The 17,523-nt window shown below is 40.8% G+C and overlaps 1 protein-coding gene across 28 annotated transcripts in view; it reads right to left on the reverse strand.

Annotated features, from left to right (window-relative positions):
* The window catches only part of Nrcam (neuronal cell adhesion molecule), a 277,119-nt gene extending 266,719 nt beyond the window's left edge, over positions 1-10,400 (reverse strand). For 9 of the 28 annotated variants that reach the window (XM_058576093.1, XM_046435378.2, XM_046435377.2 and 6 more), the window contains exon 1: positions 9,861-10,026. The gene's annotated coding sequence lies outside the window, so the exon portion shown is untranslated. Of the gene's footprint in view, positions 1-9,618; positions 9,794-9,860; positions 10,028-10,283 lie in introns of those variants that run through there. The other 19 variants (XM_046435380.2, XM_058576112.1, XM_058576111.1 and 16 more) reach the window with 5 other exon arrangements.
* Between the last annotated feature and the right edge of the window lie 7,123 nt (positions 10,401-17,523).

The raw sequence follows: 17,523 nt of genomic DNA on the forward strand, positions 1-17,523 counted from the left end.
GAAATGATATACTTCTGGATTGAATGATTTCACTTGCCCACTCAATTACTTAATATAGAACCAAGTAGCAAAATGCAGTCTACAAAGTCCAGGCATGAAACTATGAATGTTTGATTTCCCTTTATCTAGACTTCATCAATGTCTTCAAACCAGAACTGAGGACAAAATCTCCCCCATTTTCTCCAACAGAAGACCCACTTGATATTTTTACAGTTTTCAATATTCATGTATTCAGTCATTGATTCTTGCACTCACTCATTCATCAAATATGAGGCTCTTACATATGGAACCATGCACAATGCACAATGAGAAAAGTAGCTCAGCTTCCTAAGGGAACAGAGTAAAGAATGGGTTTCCATAGTCAGAGACCTGTGGAAAGCTGACAGAATTCTATCATGAGCAAGGCCCCCAAACACCCCCAAACTTAGTTATCTTTTTTCCTTTATCATGTGGGACTTGGCCCCTCAAAATTATCCTGAGCAAATATCCAACATTTTCATGCAATTGTGGTGCTTCTTCAATTATCACCTGTCTACCTCTTCACTGATCTTAACTTAGCTTTACTTGCTGGCTTCATTTGGTTCTATTGCACTACATTCTTTCAGTAGGCTGAATAAACTGTCAACTTACATATTCCTTAAAAGTTGTTCCTGACTTGAACCTTGATATATTTTAAAAGCTCACATGTCATATAATCCTTGAGCACAGTAAAGAATCTTCTTTGATATGAATAATCACTCAAAATGGGTTTACCAAGTTCACATTTTCACATTACTTTCTTAAGCTGGGCCCACCTATATATAAAAGAACAAAATCACTGGAAAGAAGAGCTGATATGGATAAGAATGTAATGCAATTTTAGCTTTGACTTCTAAGGAAATTCTTCTGAATACATTTATTTTAAATGTAAATGTATCCTCATATTTCATTTCACAGGGTAATTTATGAGTTATTTTTATCTTACGATGTTGAGCTTCTTCAATGACCTAAAGTCCCACCAAAAAAAAAAAAAAAAAAAAACCTCTAAAATATTTAGAATTGAATGCTGTGAAATGAATACTATTCTCTATTATCCAGGAAATTGCAATAAAAAAATTTATTCCCCTCATTTCTCTTTCAGATTTTAAGTTGTTACCCTTACAGTGCTCTGTTCTTCACTCTTCTCGTTATTTAAATTTTCTCCCACTCCCTCTGCTGAAGGACACTTCTCCAGGATGTGAAAGATCTCATTACTCACCTGAGTCTTCCCTCCATCAAACCCTTACGCTCTCTATCTCCAAACTTCTCTTTCCAGACCCAGAAAATGAATCTGATCATAAACTCCCTTACTGTCTGCTGTTTAATGAATCCTCTCATAGCTCTAGGACAGAAATCAACCCTTGATATATCTCACCTTTCGCTATAATTTTGCAACATAGTAAATGTTGCTAGAAATATATGTGTGTGTATGTGTGTATACACACATACACACACATATATACACATATATATATATGAATTAAAAGTTACTTACATGTTAAAATTAAAATTCATGATATATACAAAGTATATACTAAGTAAAGTACATATAGCAAGTTAATATAATCAGTTCTGAAGTAAATTGTTTTTTGTTTATATTACATGTTAATTATCTCTGAATTTTCACTTTACTATTTTACTCTCATTATTTATATGTCAGTATTATTTTCCTAAAAGTAACCTATTAAGTATACATATATACACATATATATCTAAATATATTAAGTATACATATATATATGAAAAATGTATAATGAATTTTATCTATCATGCTACAAACATCAGAACAAAAGACTATCATCAAGTTATTTAAATGGCTGAAGATGTCAAAGTAAAATTTGGCAATTTTTCAGTTTTAAAATGCTACAGTTTTTCAGTTTCCAACAGTAGTTTTATGGGATACTAGGAAGAGTTTCAAATTATCCCAAACTGTTTTTTGTTTTCACTTACATTCTAATAACCTCTACTTCCTAGTAGCTGTTTTAACATTCTAGTTCCATCTGCAGCTAACTTCTCTTACTTAAATGTAAGAGAATTGAAACAGAACTAAGTTATACAAAATTGAAACAGAACTAAGTGTCATTTTAGAAACTTCATTAGCAAACATGAGAGTGATGGACCCCCACGGGAACAGAAAGCCAAAAATCACTCTTCTTAAATATACTCATGTAAGGGAGAAAACACTGGATAGTCAACATATAAAACAGCCTCATCTCGTATATCAAAACACTCTGCAGACAACAGCAAAATACTCTAATGCAATTTTACAAAGGAAGCTGGTTGGACATGTCTATATTTATTCAACCAGATAGTAGAGAGGAAAGCTGCAAAACAGAAGAATATTTGCAATGCAATTAGGGGGGACAAGTGCACCTGAGTGAATGCCAGAAACAGGGGCCTCCCTTAATTCACACAATCCAATGTCTTAATGCGGCATACAGCATCAAACTGCACTTCCTACAGTTTTCAAACTTTTGTCAGTTAACTAGATGTTTACCAAGTGCCTTGCTTAGGCACTCAACATTTCGGGTACACCATCCAGAACTATGTATGCTGTTCCAGCACCATCTGTCACTTAAGCTTGCACAGATTCAGAAATTTCAATTCAAACTAATCTACACGGCACTCAAACTGAAGCTATAATTCAAATTTCGACATGAAGCTTGAATTCCTTTTCAGTGTTCTTCAACTTTGACCCAGCTCCCCCTCCCTCCTTCACTGAAAAGGGCCAAGACAACAGCCCAGCAAGTGGGGCAGGCAAAACAGGCCTCCTTTGTTCACTTTTGTCCTTTCAGCTCTCTATTGAGGTGAGGGACTGAAAAGGCACACCAGGCTTTGGAAGGCAGAAGCATGCTAGCTCACAAGCCATCCTCCCTCAAAGAACCAAAAAGCTCCAGGGTGAAACTCTTTCACAGTCCACTCTTACCTTAAGGCATAATTAGTGGAAGATTAGTACTCTTCCTCTCCCTTATCATTGCCCTTGAGAGAGAAGCTGTTCATGGCATTTAATATGAGTTTGTAATATTTGTCAAAAATGCATGCTGCAAATCATACCATTCAAATGCCAAGAGCATCTAAAAGAGTCATGGAATTAGCTTTAAAGTTGAAATTTGGAGAAAAGATCACTACATGATGAATACATATACTGAATTTTTTGAATGCTCTCAGCCCACTTGAGAAAGATAAATTAAATTCATTGCATATTACCCAGTGGAAGACCTCCTACAGGATTCCCTCAGATTGCCCTGGGAATAATTTTTTCTGGTTATAGTGGATTTGGAGTCAACACACCATGCACACCATTAAATACATATATTTAAATATATATAATGTTAAAAATGCTATTTCTAGTCCTTCCTATCATTTAATAATAAAAATTTTTAAAGGATCATTTTTGTCGAATTATAACTGACATTTTTATTCCCATGTGAATGAAACAATATTTTAGTGCAGAGTAAGGTAGAAGAAAATCAAGGAATACATAACACAAAATAAGATCTGTCATTCCTGTTTTTAAACTGAATAAGCCATTTGGACAGGATGTTCCATGGAGGAGCATTAGTAGTTATAATTTTGTTCCCTTACTAGTGGCATTTCTTATATTCAGTAGCTTTTTAATCACTTGAATGAAGTCCTGCATCAGACTGTTAATTTTTTTTTTCTAATTTGAAATTCCGATCTTGTAGGCCAGTAAAATAGGTCAATTAAGTTGACACCACATCTTTTTTATTAGCTCAGCTAAGCAATTATAATTGGGTGGTGAGGGTTTATGCTGTCATCTTTGAAGATTCAGTGGTGGGGAGAAATGCCCAATGCAGAGCTGTAATTTACAATTCTAGCACATCTCTAAATATTCAGCATGAAGACATTCCTGTCTATGGTTAGTCCTGAGGTAAATTTGCTCTCAATCTGAGTTAAAATAATAATGTCATTTTGGGGCAAAAAGCATACTAATTTAATCTATTCTCATAGCAAACTCATTTGGCACAAGTTTACTACAGATATGTATATGCTCTAATTCAACATCTTTAAAAAACCAACAAGAATGTATGTCACCAGGAGGGCCTATAATCCCAGCGGCTCAGGAGACTGAGGCAGGAGGATCATGAGTTCAAAGCCAGCCTCAGCAACTTAGTGAGGTTCTAAGCAACTTGGGACCCTGTCTCTAAATAAAATACAAAGGACTGGGGATGTGGCTCAGTGTTTAACTGCCCCTAGGTTCAATCCTTGGTAATAGTAATAATAATAATAATAATAATAATAATAATAATAATAATAATAAATGTATGTCACCAGTGCCATCTAATCCTGGATTATGACACACATGACCCACAATATCCATGCAAGGCATGGGGTAATCGACACATGTTGGAACCTGTACATCTTCTTCTTATTAATAATAGTTAAGCCAAAAAGTCAGAAAAATCTTGCAAATAAGTTATCCATATATGTGGTATATTAATTTGTAGCTTTAAAAAGCAATAGGGACAGCACTTCCTACCCATTTGTATGAGTATTACTAAGAAAACAAAAAGTAATAAATGCTGGTGAAGATATGGAGAAATTGGAACTGCTGTATGTAGCTAGTGGAAATATAAAATGATAGTCACTACAGAAAACAGTAAGGCAGTTCCTCAGAAAAGTTAAGATAGAATTGCCATATGATCCAGCATCTCTTTCAGTTGTATCCAAACAATTGAAAGCTGTGACTCTAACAGATATTTATACAACCATGTTCATGGAAACATCATACAAATAGCCAAAATGTGGATGTAAACCAGGTATCCATCGACAGATAAATGGATAAACAAAATGTGACATATACATAGAATGGAATATGTAAATAAGATGTCATGGTTTAGATAGTGGGTGTCCCCTAAAAGCTCATGTTGTGACTTGGGGTAGTCAAAGTCAGAGACAGAAATAGGGGTTGCCAGTGGGGAGAGAGGACAGGAATTACTTAATGAGCCCAAAGTTTCAATTTGGGGGGATGGATAGTGGTGAGAGTTGCACATAATATGGATGCCCTTAACGCCACTGAACAAGATACTTTAAATGCTTACATTTGTAAATTTTATGTTTTACCACAAAAAAAGTAACTCAGCCATAAATATCTCCATATGTCCCTTTTTAAAAAGGTAATATGATAAATAATTTATAGCTGCTAAATCCAAAGGCAGGGGCATTTATATTTTCCTCTCCCATGCAGTCTTCCCCTTCCCACTTTGAGAAGGAAAATCAACAATTATCAGTTGATTTTGGTAGATTTTGTCAACCATGGAAACTTTAGTTAAACTCATAGAAGCAGAGAGTGGAATGGTGCTATTTCAGGGGTTGAAGATTGGAATGGGGTGATAGTGGAACAGAAAGATGTTGGTCAAAGGGTCCAAAATTTCAAGAAGGAGGGGTAAATTTGGCAGGTCTAATGTATATCTGGGTAACTATGGTTAATACTATATTGCATTCTTGAAATTTGCTAAGATGGTAGATCTTAAATGTTCTCACTACAAAAAAAAAAGGTAATATGTGAAATGATGGATATGCTAACTAATTTGATTATGGTAATCACTTTACAATGTATACCTATATCAAAACATCAAATTGTACACAAATATGTGCAATTTTTAAATATTTACTTTTTAGTTGTAGTTAGACACAATACTCTTATTTTACTTATTTATTTTTATGTGGTGCTGAGGATCAAACCCAAGGTCTCACCCATTCGAGGCAAGCGGTCTACCGCTGAGCCACAACCCCAGCCCTATATGTGCAATTTTTATTTGTTCATTATACCTCAGTAAAGCTGAGAAGAGTAGGAAGCTCTGTCTCTGATCTGATGCTTCTTCCCCCCAACCCTTGTTTTACAGGGCTAGGAATCAAATCCAAGGCCTCACATATGCTAGGCAAGCTCATTATCACTGAGCTACATCCTCAGCCCTAGCCTCTGATACTTTTTTAAACAAAGGAGGTTTTCATTTGCCTGAGCAAAGGGTTAAGTAAGCCACTGAACTCTTGTCCTTAGTATCCAGGCCTCTCTTCTGTCTTCACCTGCCAGGAAGGTACAGGCTCCTTCAAGCGGGAAGGCATGCAATTTAAAATCAGAGTACCTAACTGTATTTAGTAATTTCCAATCATTTTCAAATCACTTCCTCTTCATTAATCATCTCGGCAGTTGAATCTAAACATGAAAAAATTCCAAGAGAAGATGAACTCATTAGAAGCTCTATATCCCAGTTACATTTGCTCCTGGCTGCTATGCTTCTCAGATGGAAACTGTTGTTTGGAAATGGGGATGAGACTCCATAGGCTGCTGATGTAGGCTGAAAATCAGGACCTTCTTAAGAGATGGTCAGAATCAGCCTGGGCATCTCAATGGCTACCCTTGAAGAGAGTCATGGCTGTTGGGGGCCTTGGGAGGTTTTCTCAGATACATTCTGTTTCATGATTTGAGTGCTGGTTACATCAGTGTATTCTGTTCTCCAAGCTGTACATTGGTGACTTGGGGGAAAAAAAAAATTGGTGTGGGGGAGGAATATGTGACCACAGATGAATATGTGACCAAAACTTAAAATTAACCCCCTAAGGATAGAAATTCAGTTTTACTCATCAGTGTCTTTCCAGTACTTAGTATAGGAAGCCATACACTCAGTAAATATTTATGAATGAATGAATCTCTCTAAACAAAAGATTCTTGTGGAGTTCTATTAAATAGTTCCTTTGCATATACACAGCATAATACCCACATAAGAAAATTAAAAAAAAAAACTATATCTTCACAAAAGCATTATTTGAAGTGATTCTTAAGGAAATTTTTTACAGCCCAGGTGTACACATCCTCAACTTCCTTTCACATACACTTCTGAAGTGCTCACTCCAGCCACAGGAGGTAGCATTTCCAAAGATGACTTGCTTTTCACTTACTGTCACTGCTGCAGCAACAATGATGTTATATAAGGGTACAGGCATTCAATCCAAGTACCACATCACTACCTGCATTACAAGGCTAGGCAACTTCTCTCCATCCCACTTCACTCCTTTTGAAAGGGTTAGGTGAAATTTTGCATGAGTTTAATTATAGCTCTATAATTCCAGGAATGTGAAATGTTTAGTAACTTTCCTGTCATAAAGCAGAAAGAAGGTTGAAAGATGATCATGAATCAGAAAGATTATGAATACAAAATGAATCCACTTTTTCCAATTGATTGGTTAATTATAATAATTCTAAAAACTATAGCTGATTTCACTTTCATTCACATTCTTCTTTTCTACTAGTTAACATGAAACATCTTTACAAATGTGCCAAACACTGTCATATATGTAGGGTATAAAATGCTTGTCTAGGTTTCTGTACTGCAGTCCTATTCAAATTCAACTTCCAATTTGAAGACCAACTCTTCTGCAGTCAAAACAGTCTTCAAAGGACATTCTGGATGTGAGCCCTGAAAAAGAAACATTTGCAAACAGAAAGGTTTGTCTTTAAAAAAAATTTTTTTTTCTTAAAAATTGTGGCTGGGGATGTGGCTCAAGTGGTAGCGTGCTTGCCTGGCATGTGTGAGGCACTGGGTTCCATCCTCAACACCACATAAAAATAAAATAAAGATATTGTGTCCACTTAAAACTAAAAAAAATATATTTTTTTAAATTGTGATGTGCCAGGAACAACTCTTTAAAAAAAAAATGTGATGTGCCAGGAACATCTCTGATTTAAGAACACTTTAATGACTGTGATGGATTGGATTGTGGGTTAACACTCACGTATGTAAAAGCAAATAGGAATAAAATAACATGTAATGGACTTAAGGGCAATACAGAGTAATAAAAGATTATTCATGGTCCTCTGAATTACAATATTGCCTACCATGGTGGAAAGGTTAGAATCAAATGGGCTTGTAATGTACTTTTATTACCATTGGATTTAGGCTTCACCTAATTTAATAATAAGCCCTCCAAAGGCCACATTTTCAGTCTTGGATGGTAAAGCACTGGGGCAAAAAGTTAACATTAGCCTTGGGAAAGTTACTTGACCAATCCAAATCTCTGTCTCCTAATCTTTAAACGCGGTTGTTGTGGGTGATTAAATGAGATGATGATATGTGTAACATGCACAGCACCCAGCACACCTGAAGCTCTCAAAAAAAAAAAAAAAAAAAAAAAAACACGTTGACTTCATAAGAGTTAAGTAGAATGTATTCAATTATGTAAATCCATTGCAGCACTTTTGGAAGGTCTCATTCACTTCCGAGCTATTATCACAATATTTCAGTAGCAGTCCAGACCTGTCGGTTTGTGTTTAGTAGCTACTCTGTTGCTTCTCAGGACAATCCCAGGGGGTAATTCCTAGTGCGGAATCAATGCCTCTTGCCCCATTATTCTCGGTTGGCTCAGGTCCTGCAGGAGCCTTCCATGAGGAAGGACCCAGCCCCTTGGATCCGCACTTCTAAGCATTAAACTTACGGGGCAGGGAAATGAAAAGAACGCTTCACTCTCAGGACATCTCTGTGCCTGGCTACAGCTCAGTGCTGGAGCTACTGGCACAAAAAGCCAGGAAAGAAACAGGGTAGGCAAGAGACGCCACCGCTTGGCGACCTCACTCGGTGCCCGCCGCTGTGCAGGGGGCGACGGTCAGCGTGAGGGCGTAGGAGACGCAGCCGCCGTCAAGAGCCGGCGACCAAAGGGAAATTGACTGCTAGCCGGCCCACTGGGCCCCGGAACTCTCCAGCGGCGCTTGCTACTGGTCCAACACCTCTCTTAGAGAGAGGACGGCTCCCTGGCTCACCCTTTGGCGACATCTCGATCCCTCCCCAGCGCTCCGGTAGATGCCGGCCTCGCGTAGCTGAGCCGACAAACTGCCTGAGGATGCTGCGGCGCCCACCCGCACGGCGTGGAGGGGCTCCGGGGCGGCGCCCGGCACAGATGGCGCTCGCAGCTAGATAGATGGATGCTCCAGCGCGGATAATCACTCCTGGTTCATCAACACAGCATCCCCGGACGAAGCGGTTGCCAGATTCCCACCTCTGGGAGTCCGAGTAGGGAAGAGGGTCTTTTCAGTCAGTCCCAAGCCAGGGGGTCAGTCCGGACAAGTCCCAGTCCTCAGAGGCTGGGTGGGGTGCTAGGACTCCCCCGACCCACACCTGTAGGCCAACAAAGCCCTCCGCAAGTGCGCCCAATCCGCTGTGCTCAGTGTCTCCCCGGTCCCCACCCTACCCAACCATTCCCTGAGTCCTCTCCAGGGCAGTGATAGTGGAGGGAAACCCGCATCACCTCATGAACTCAACGATCCGAGCAGGTGTGAGCACATCTGAACAAAGCCCACGCCCAGATGTGTCCGTGGGGACCGGAACGCGCACACTCCCATGCACGCCGGACCCAGCCCCGGCGCTCTTCATCCCACCACTGTAGCGTGACAACCTGCGCCCTCACAGTTGGTGCCCAGGAAGCCACTATGCCGGCCCCAGCAGCCTCTCTATGACCAACTGCCCACAAGGAGACCTGCAGGCAGGGTTTCCCGGGAAGCGTGGGACACCGGCGCGGATACAGAAGTTGGCCACAGCCTGCAGGAGGTGATAGGTGCCCGCCTGCGCCAGCGGGCTGTGCCCTTACCCGGGTGCCCGTCTCTCTCCTCGGTTAGGTGCCCGCCACTGTGTCGAAGGCCTGTGAGGGAGAAGGGAGTTGGCAACCCCATTCACCCCTTGCAGCAGAAGCTGCCCGATAGGAGAGCGCTTGGCTGAACCCGGGCTGGTGTCCCAGTGACAACGCAGCAGGCTCCCGCGCCCTCCTCCGCTCCAGCCCGGATCTTGGAGCAGGACCGAGTGTCAATCGCTAGACCACACGGATCTACTCACGTTCTCGCGCGGCGCCCACCGCTCAGTCCAGGCACAACCGCCCAGGACCCCGAAGCGCAGATGTCGTTCGTGTTTGATGAAGCAGTCTCCTCCAGCTGCCCCAGCCAGGCCACCCCGGAGCTGTCCCCAGCGCCCGCGCGTCTGAGGCTCGCACTGCGGCGCGCGTCCGCCACCGACCCGGGCGAAGCAAGGCTCGCTTAAGCCGGCGCGCGTCCCCGCCGCTCCCGCCCTCCGCTCCCCCTTCAGTGTTGTGCTGTAGCCTCTCCCGGCTCTCCTTCGCGTCCTCGCGTCCCTCCTCCCCCGCACTCTCCCCGGCCTCCCCCGCCCCTTCCCCTTCTGGCCAACCCCCTCCGGTCCTTCTGCTGCTGCGGCAGCGAATGGGCTCCAGCTTCCTGCGCCTCTGGGGACTGGGTGGCCCCTCACCTGAGCGACCGCGCCACCAGCAACCTCTGTCATCCTGCGAGCGTGTGTGGTGGTGGTAGTTGGGGTGGGAGGGACCGAGGGCGGGAGTGTTCCGGGGACTCGGGTGACGGATTTGGCTCCAAAAGATGTTCCATAAAATGGGTGGTTTTTAAATGCCACTCTCATAGGGCTAGGTTTCTGTAGGAGGTTTGCAGTCCCCCAACCCGCGCTACCGCCTACCTTTCCTTCTTTTTTCCCCGTTTTTCTTTTGAAGGGATAGTTGAGATTGGTTGGGTGTCGTTTTTGTTTGTTTTGTTTTTACAACTGTTCCTTCAGATACCCTTCAGAGACAATACATTTCTCCTAAAGCAAATACTGCCTATTCTCAGTAATAGAAAGGGCCCATCGTTTGGGAGTGTTTTGGAGTTTATTTATTGCAATGTAAAACGAGATTTTCTAGATGTGTAGTATTTGAGGAAACATTGCAAGCTGCACAGTTCAGGTTCCATAACCCACCCTCTGCAGCATCTAGCATGATTCATGTCCAAGGTTCTTAGCCTAATACTACTGTCCTCTGTAATTTACTCCATCCTGAAACCAAATTACTGGTCTACAGGATAAGGGGGACTTGATCACTGACTGCGAGCTCCAACTCTCACTTGACTCTGCTGGAATCTTGCTTCTTAGTTCGATATTTTAATTCAAGAAAATATTTTTGGAACCCTTCATCATCCCCATCTCCACCCAAAACAGGTGCGATGGTGAGATTGGAAATGAACAAGGTCATCCTTCAAGACCTTGACAACTCTGCCCTGCTCTTAACTTTAATTTGAACTTATCACGTTAACCCACAGTATTCTACATGCAAATGAGAGCTTTCTTTTCTTTCTCCTGATGCCAGCCACACCTGAACCTCTTTTAGTTCCTGAAACAGAACTATGATTTCTGGTTACTGGGCTTAGCTCAAGTAACTTCCTCAGTCCCCTCTTATAACACTACCCTTTACCCCACCACCATTCACTAGGGAACCTCATATCTCTCAGTTAATTGTCCACAGGTCCTCCTAAAATATCTTTCCAAAAAAAGAAAGAAGTGATTGCATCATACCCTTACTTAAACATCTGGGCTGGTTCTCTGTTATTTATGGTACAAAGTCCAAATCTCCTGGTGTGCTTTACTGGCTGCCCCTAAATTACCTTTTTATCCTTCAGCAAAGCAAATTTTCATAACCATAAGCCTCTACATATGAGAGTCCTTCTTTCTACAACATCCTTCCACTTCTTTCTTCATCCTCCAGGGCCTCAACTCAATGGTTACCTCCTTTAAGAATTCTTTCCTGAGTCCCTGTTTTATTATAATACTGTTTGTCACATTCTAATGATCTGTTTGTGTGGCTCCAAAAAAATTCTCTTTTTTTATATATTTTTGTGTGACCTGATTTCCCACCAATGCAAATGAATCCACAAACAGCTGTAATAACTCATTTTGCACTGCTTCATCATGCCTACCTGTTTAAAGGACTTCAGATCCCTGGATCCCCTCCCATTTACAGTAACTGCAGAGTCCTGGCTTTTCTGCAGGTCTGTCCTTATGGTGTCCTTTTACTCCTACACTGGTACACTCAGGCTGTCCTTTCACCTCAGCCACTGATTGAACACTCAAGACTGTTCAATCACCTCGGTAATTTCCTGACCATGTTCTTTTCCTTGAATCCTACAGGCAAACTTGGAGGTAGGAAAATTATACCTTCCTCTGTTTGATTCTTGCTCTGATTCTGTGTAGCAGTTTGTCCCCTGTGCACTGAAGCAACATTGCTTATATCCCCCTGTGTTACAATTTTGTAAAGACTTTGCTTTATAAAACAACTCCTTTAACTTCTACTTAGAATTGCTCTTTCTCTTTAGGTCCCAGCCCTGGTTCATGAAGCCAGGATGGGACAAACAGAATGAGGTCCTGGTGAGGTCCAGATCAGTCCTGAAGCCTTGGAGACCACTTAGAAAGCAGAGACACTCAGGGGCCATTGAAGAAATGAGTATATGAATGAATCTCTAGCAAGTGACAGCTTTTCTAGGCACAGCTTTCCTCAACTCTACAGGTAGAATAATAATAATACAGGACTATTATGAGGATCTATTTAAAGCACAGGACAGTATCTAGGACATAATAAGTGCTCAACAAATTCTAGCTTGAACAGCAATTGTTTGATATGATATGATATTGATATTGTCAGATAAATAAACATTTGAAATTTTTGCAAAGCCAGAAGAGGAAATTTCATTGGCAGCATGAAATAAAAATTAAAATTAAATAATTTTGATACTGTATAATAATTGTAATAATATAAAATTTTTCTGCAGTTTTAATTTCCAGTTTATTGTTTCAACTGCATTGCAGTCCTACATTGCCAGGGATTAGTCTCCTGAGAGGATGAGCAACAGGGAGAACCAAACAGCTGCTGCATGAGGAACAGAAATGAAAAGCTCCTGGGAGGAGGGGACAGAAGAGTGATCTAAAAAAGGATTAGAAGGATGCCTGAGTGAAGAAAAGGACTTTCTAATGTAGACTATTTGATTTCACTGTTGATGCGCGAGGCATTCTGATTTGTTTGCACATTGCCTGTGATATGCACAATTTACCTCTTTATCTTACCTGCTTTCATTCCCCACCCCCCTCTTAAGCCTTTTCCTTTCCCTCTATCCCTTACTCCCAGCTTCACTCCATCTCTGAACCCAGATGAAGTCTATTGTCCTCATCATTTGATAAAAATACCTTTGCGTGAGCCTGGGGCTGTTGTAAGCACTTTGAATTTATTAACTCATTTAGTCGGACAGCAATTCCATATAGTATGTTCTACTGTCATCTCCCTTTTATAAAACGAGGCAAAGAGGTTAAATAACTTACCGAGATTATGCAGCTAGTATGAACAAGAGTCCACAGTCTTAACCACAGTGCCATGCCTTCTTGTCAATGGCAGCACACTAAAAGTTTGTTTAATGGACTTATATGAATGTCACTGCTTTAAAACATCTGCATCAGGAAGTCATGGAGCCCCCCAGTGGTACCTGCAGTGAATAGATTTTAGCCTTTCCCCTTTCTTCTTTTGCAGTTCTGTCTCAAAATTCTTCCTCTCTTCTTCCTTTTTCATTTTTTTTTCTCCTCTTGCCTTATTTTTCCTTCTGACTTTCTTAACCCACATTCATGCTGCAGGCCTCTGGTGGGTAGGCAGTGCACTTGACTCTGCCCTAAAACCTATTCTGTCCTCCAAAAACAAACATGGACCCAGCTATACTAAAAAACAGCTGTGTGTCCATGAACAAGTTATTTCCCCTCTATGCCTGTTCCAATACCATGACATGAAAAAGTTGAGCTAGGTGAACACAGGAATTTTTTTTTTTTAGCTGAATCATCTTATGATTCTGGCAGTAACTAAGAGCATTTGACTCCTATAATAAAAAGCAAATGAAAGCTGAGTTCTAGGTCAAAAATATTGGAATACATACCACACACACACACACACACACACACACACACACAGTGTTTCTAAAGTAGTACCCTAAGGTGGTTTGCTACAAGAATGGCTTATACCAGTGCCATTATTATATTAAGGTAAGACTCTGTGGCTGGGCTACATGAATTAGATTTCTACAGGGATACACTAAAAGTAGAAATTTTTGAAGCCCTTCTATTTGAAAGGATATTGTAATCCAATATTTTCCAAAAGCATAGTTGTTATATAGGCAGTTCTAAGATGATTCCCATTGACCCATATTCCTAGTGTTCATGCCTGTGTGAAATCCTTTCTACTTAAGTATGGTATTCCTCACTTTCTATCACTATAACAAATACCTGAGATAATCAATTTAAAAAGAGAAAAGGTTTATTTTGGCTCACGGTTTCAGAGGATCCAGTTCATGATTGGTTGGTGGCATCATTGTTTTAAGATTTAGGATGAGTCAGCACATCATAGCTGGTGTGCATGGTGGAGTAAAACCATTCATCTGATGACCAGGGAGCAAGATAGAAATAGAATCTGGGGTCCCACAATCCCTTTAAGAACACATCCCAAACAATGTAAAGACCTCCCACTAGGCCCACTCGGAAGGGTTCTACCATCTCCCAATAGCACCAAGCTGGAGAGAACCCTTTAACACAAGGGCCTTTGGAGGACATTCTAGATCCAAATTATAGCAAGTATGGCCTAGACCTGGTAATTCACTTCCAAAAAATAGAATTGGCCAAAGTAATGGGATGCTACTCTTGATATTACGTTTAAAAAGATTCTGACCTCTCTCTTACTCTTTTGCTTGCTTGCTTAGAGGGAAGCCAGCTACCCTGTTGTGAGCTGCTCTATAGAGAGAGACTCACATAGCAATAACTGAGGGAAGCCTCTGTCCAGCAGCCTATAAGGAACTGAAGTGCTTAGTCCAGTAGCCTGAAAGGAGCTGAGTGTTGCTGCAGTCAAATAAGAGAGGCTGGAAGTCAGTCATGCCCCAGCCATGCCTTGAGATGACTCCAGCTCAGGCTGACTCCTTGATTGCATCCTCATAGGAATCCCTAAGCCAAAGGATTCAGTGAAGCTGTGCTTGGTTTCTGATCCACAGAACCTGAGAGATAAGAAATGTCTTTGGTGTTAAGTTACTAAATTCATCACTAAAACAGTTGCTTAAATGCATTTTAGAATTCTGATTTTGCAACTGACCAAATAAAATCTATTTCCTGTATAGGAAAGAGGAAAATCATCTACTGTCATTGTCAAGAGATGCAGATTTGGTACTGGATAAAGAACTGTGGGGACAGATGAGACATCATTGTTCAAAGTTAGCCTCAGCAACTCCTGGCTTCACACTCCAAGGTCATTCTAAGCTCCTGCAACCATGCCTGGGTTAACTGTCTACTGGGCTCCACCCAGAGCTGGTCCTTTCTTCTCTTGCCACAGTCTCTGTTGGCCCACATCTCTTAAAGCTTTATAGTGGGTATTACTCACTATAGATAATAATAGGATGTGCATTTATATATTTATAACATATAAATAATAATAGGATATACAATTTCATATGTCCCCTGACCACTGAGCAATGGAAAATTTCCACTAATGCAAGACACCAGTTGCTTTCCCATGCTTCTTTTCACCATCTGCCATACAAACGATTCTGTGTGCCAGTCTGGCACCATTTGGGTACATATCATACAGAAGCCAAAAACTTGAAACCCATTCCTTGCCTGGTGCTTAGCAACACAGTATTCCTACACCTATCTAAAGGAGGTAATGTGCAGGAATTGGAGGAAAATGTGACCTTAGTGGCTGCCATATGTAGATTTCTTCTCTGGAAGCTTTATGAGTCACTAAGATCTTCAGTTTGGCTCAACCCACCCCCATGCTTGGGGAATCAAGTTGGAAAGAGGAGGAACATTTTTCCGTGACAACAAGCATGTTCCTGTAACCAACTCCTCCATCTGCTCCTAAAGTTTCTATCTAAAAGAATGCTCAGAGGTTCTACTGAAAAGATTTAAGATTGGCCAAGGTCAATGTGCAATCAGCCATTGCAGATGGGGTCATCAAGAATAGGAAACTGCAGCCTGGGGGTGGAGGGAAGAGATGCTGAGAAACACTTTTGATTTGTGCCCTTCATTTCTGACTCAAGGGGAACAGGTGACAGGTACAATGAAGATTAATTCACTGTAGAGGAAAGAAAGGAGTGCTTCAGATATAAACCTCAGAGATCTAAAAGAATGGTTCATTCAACAGCTTTCTTTCTTTTGGGGGAGGAAGGTGATATTGGGGCTTGAACTCAGGGCCAAGCACACACTCAGCAAATACTCTACCACTGAGCCACAAACCCAGCAATTTTTACTTTAAGACAAGGTCTTGCTCAGTGGTAGAGGTTGGACTTGAACTTTCAGTCCTCCTGCTTCAACCTCCTGAGTCATTGGAGTTACAGGTGTGCACCACTACACCCGGCAACAGCTTTCTTGGCTGTTTTGTTGCATTTTTAAGAAGAGAATGGATCTCTGATTAATAGACACTGACATTGTACTTCTGCTTGTATTTACTTTTAAGCCTGGATTTAAATTTTACTTAGTTTTTTTAAAATATATATTTTAAAACATGGTAAAATACACGTAACAAAATTTATCACCTTAAGCATTTTTAAGTGTACAGTTCAATTAAGTACATTCACCTGTTGGACAACCATCACCACCATCCATCTCCAGAAGTCTTTCATCTTGCAAAACTCAAACTTAATCTTCATTAAACAACTCCCCAGTGCCCTCTCCCTCCAGGCTCTAGTATCCATGATTCTACTTGGTGACTATGAATTTTACTCTTATAAATACTTCATATAAGTGGAATAATAAAGTATTTGGGTTTTGTGATTGGTTTATTTTATGTAGCATGATGTCATCAAGATTCATCCATGTTTAATCATGTGTCGGATTTCCTTCTTTTTGACACTGAATAATATTCCATGTGCATACATAACATACATAACCACAATTTGTTTATTTATTCATCTGTTGATGGATGCTTGGTTGCTTCTGCTTGGATCTGATAAATAATACTGCTATGAATGTGTGTATGAATCTCTGAAGTCCTAGTTTCAATTCTTTTGATATATGCACAGAGGTATGATTATTAAACCATATGAAAATTCTATTTCAATTCTTTTGTGGCACCATCATATTGTTTCCTATAACAGCTGCATCACTTTACATTTTTACCTCCTGTGCACAAGGATCCCATGTTCTCCCTATCTTTGCCAGAAAATTATTTTGTGTTTTTATAGTAGCCATCCAAGTAGGTGTAAGGCCTCCTGATATTTTTAAATGTCACATATCCACAGAATCCAAGCAAGTTCTGTACTTCAGAAAGCCCTGCTATGGCTCTTCTAGAGCCTATACCCCACATTCCTCCTTCTGGACCACATCTGGGTACCTAGGACTGAAGAGTTCAATGGGACTTGTGATAGGTCCTTCCACATGCTCCTGACATAAACTGCTCTACTGTGTACACAACTAGAGCCTCAGGGTGGTTGGTGCAGGGTGGTTGGGGCAGGGAGTCTTCCAGAGGCATGGACAGAACTTGGACATGGGTTGGTTTATTTATCATGGTGTGCTTGAGGGCTTTGAAGTTTGACACTAAGCCAGAAATAGGCCATAGGCTGATTCTTCCCTTAATACCACATTCTACCACAGAACTCTAAGAATTCTAAATTCAAACCTGAACAGCCATTCAGATATTAACTTTCAAATATTTGGACAT

Source organism: Marmota monax, unplaced genomic scaffold, assembly GCF_021218885.2.
Source record: "Marmota monax isolate L192 unplaced genomic scaffold, Marmota_monax_Labrador192_F-V1.1 WCK01_AAM20220418_F8-fsc00139, whole genome shotgun sequence".
NCBI lineage: Eukaryota > Metazoa > Chordata > Mammalia > Rodentia > Sciuridae > Marmota > Marmota monax.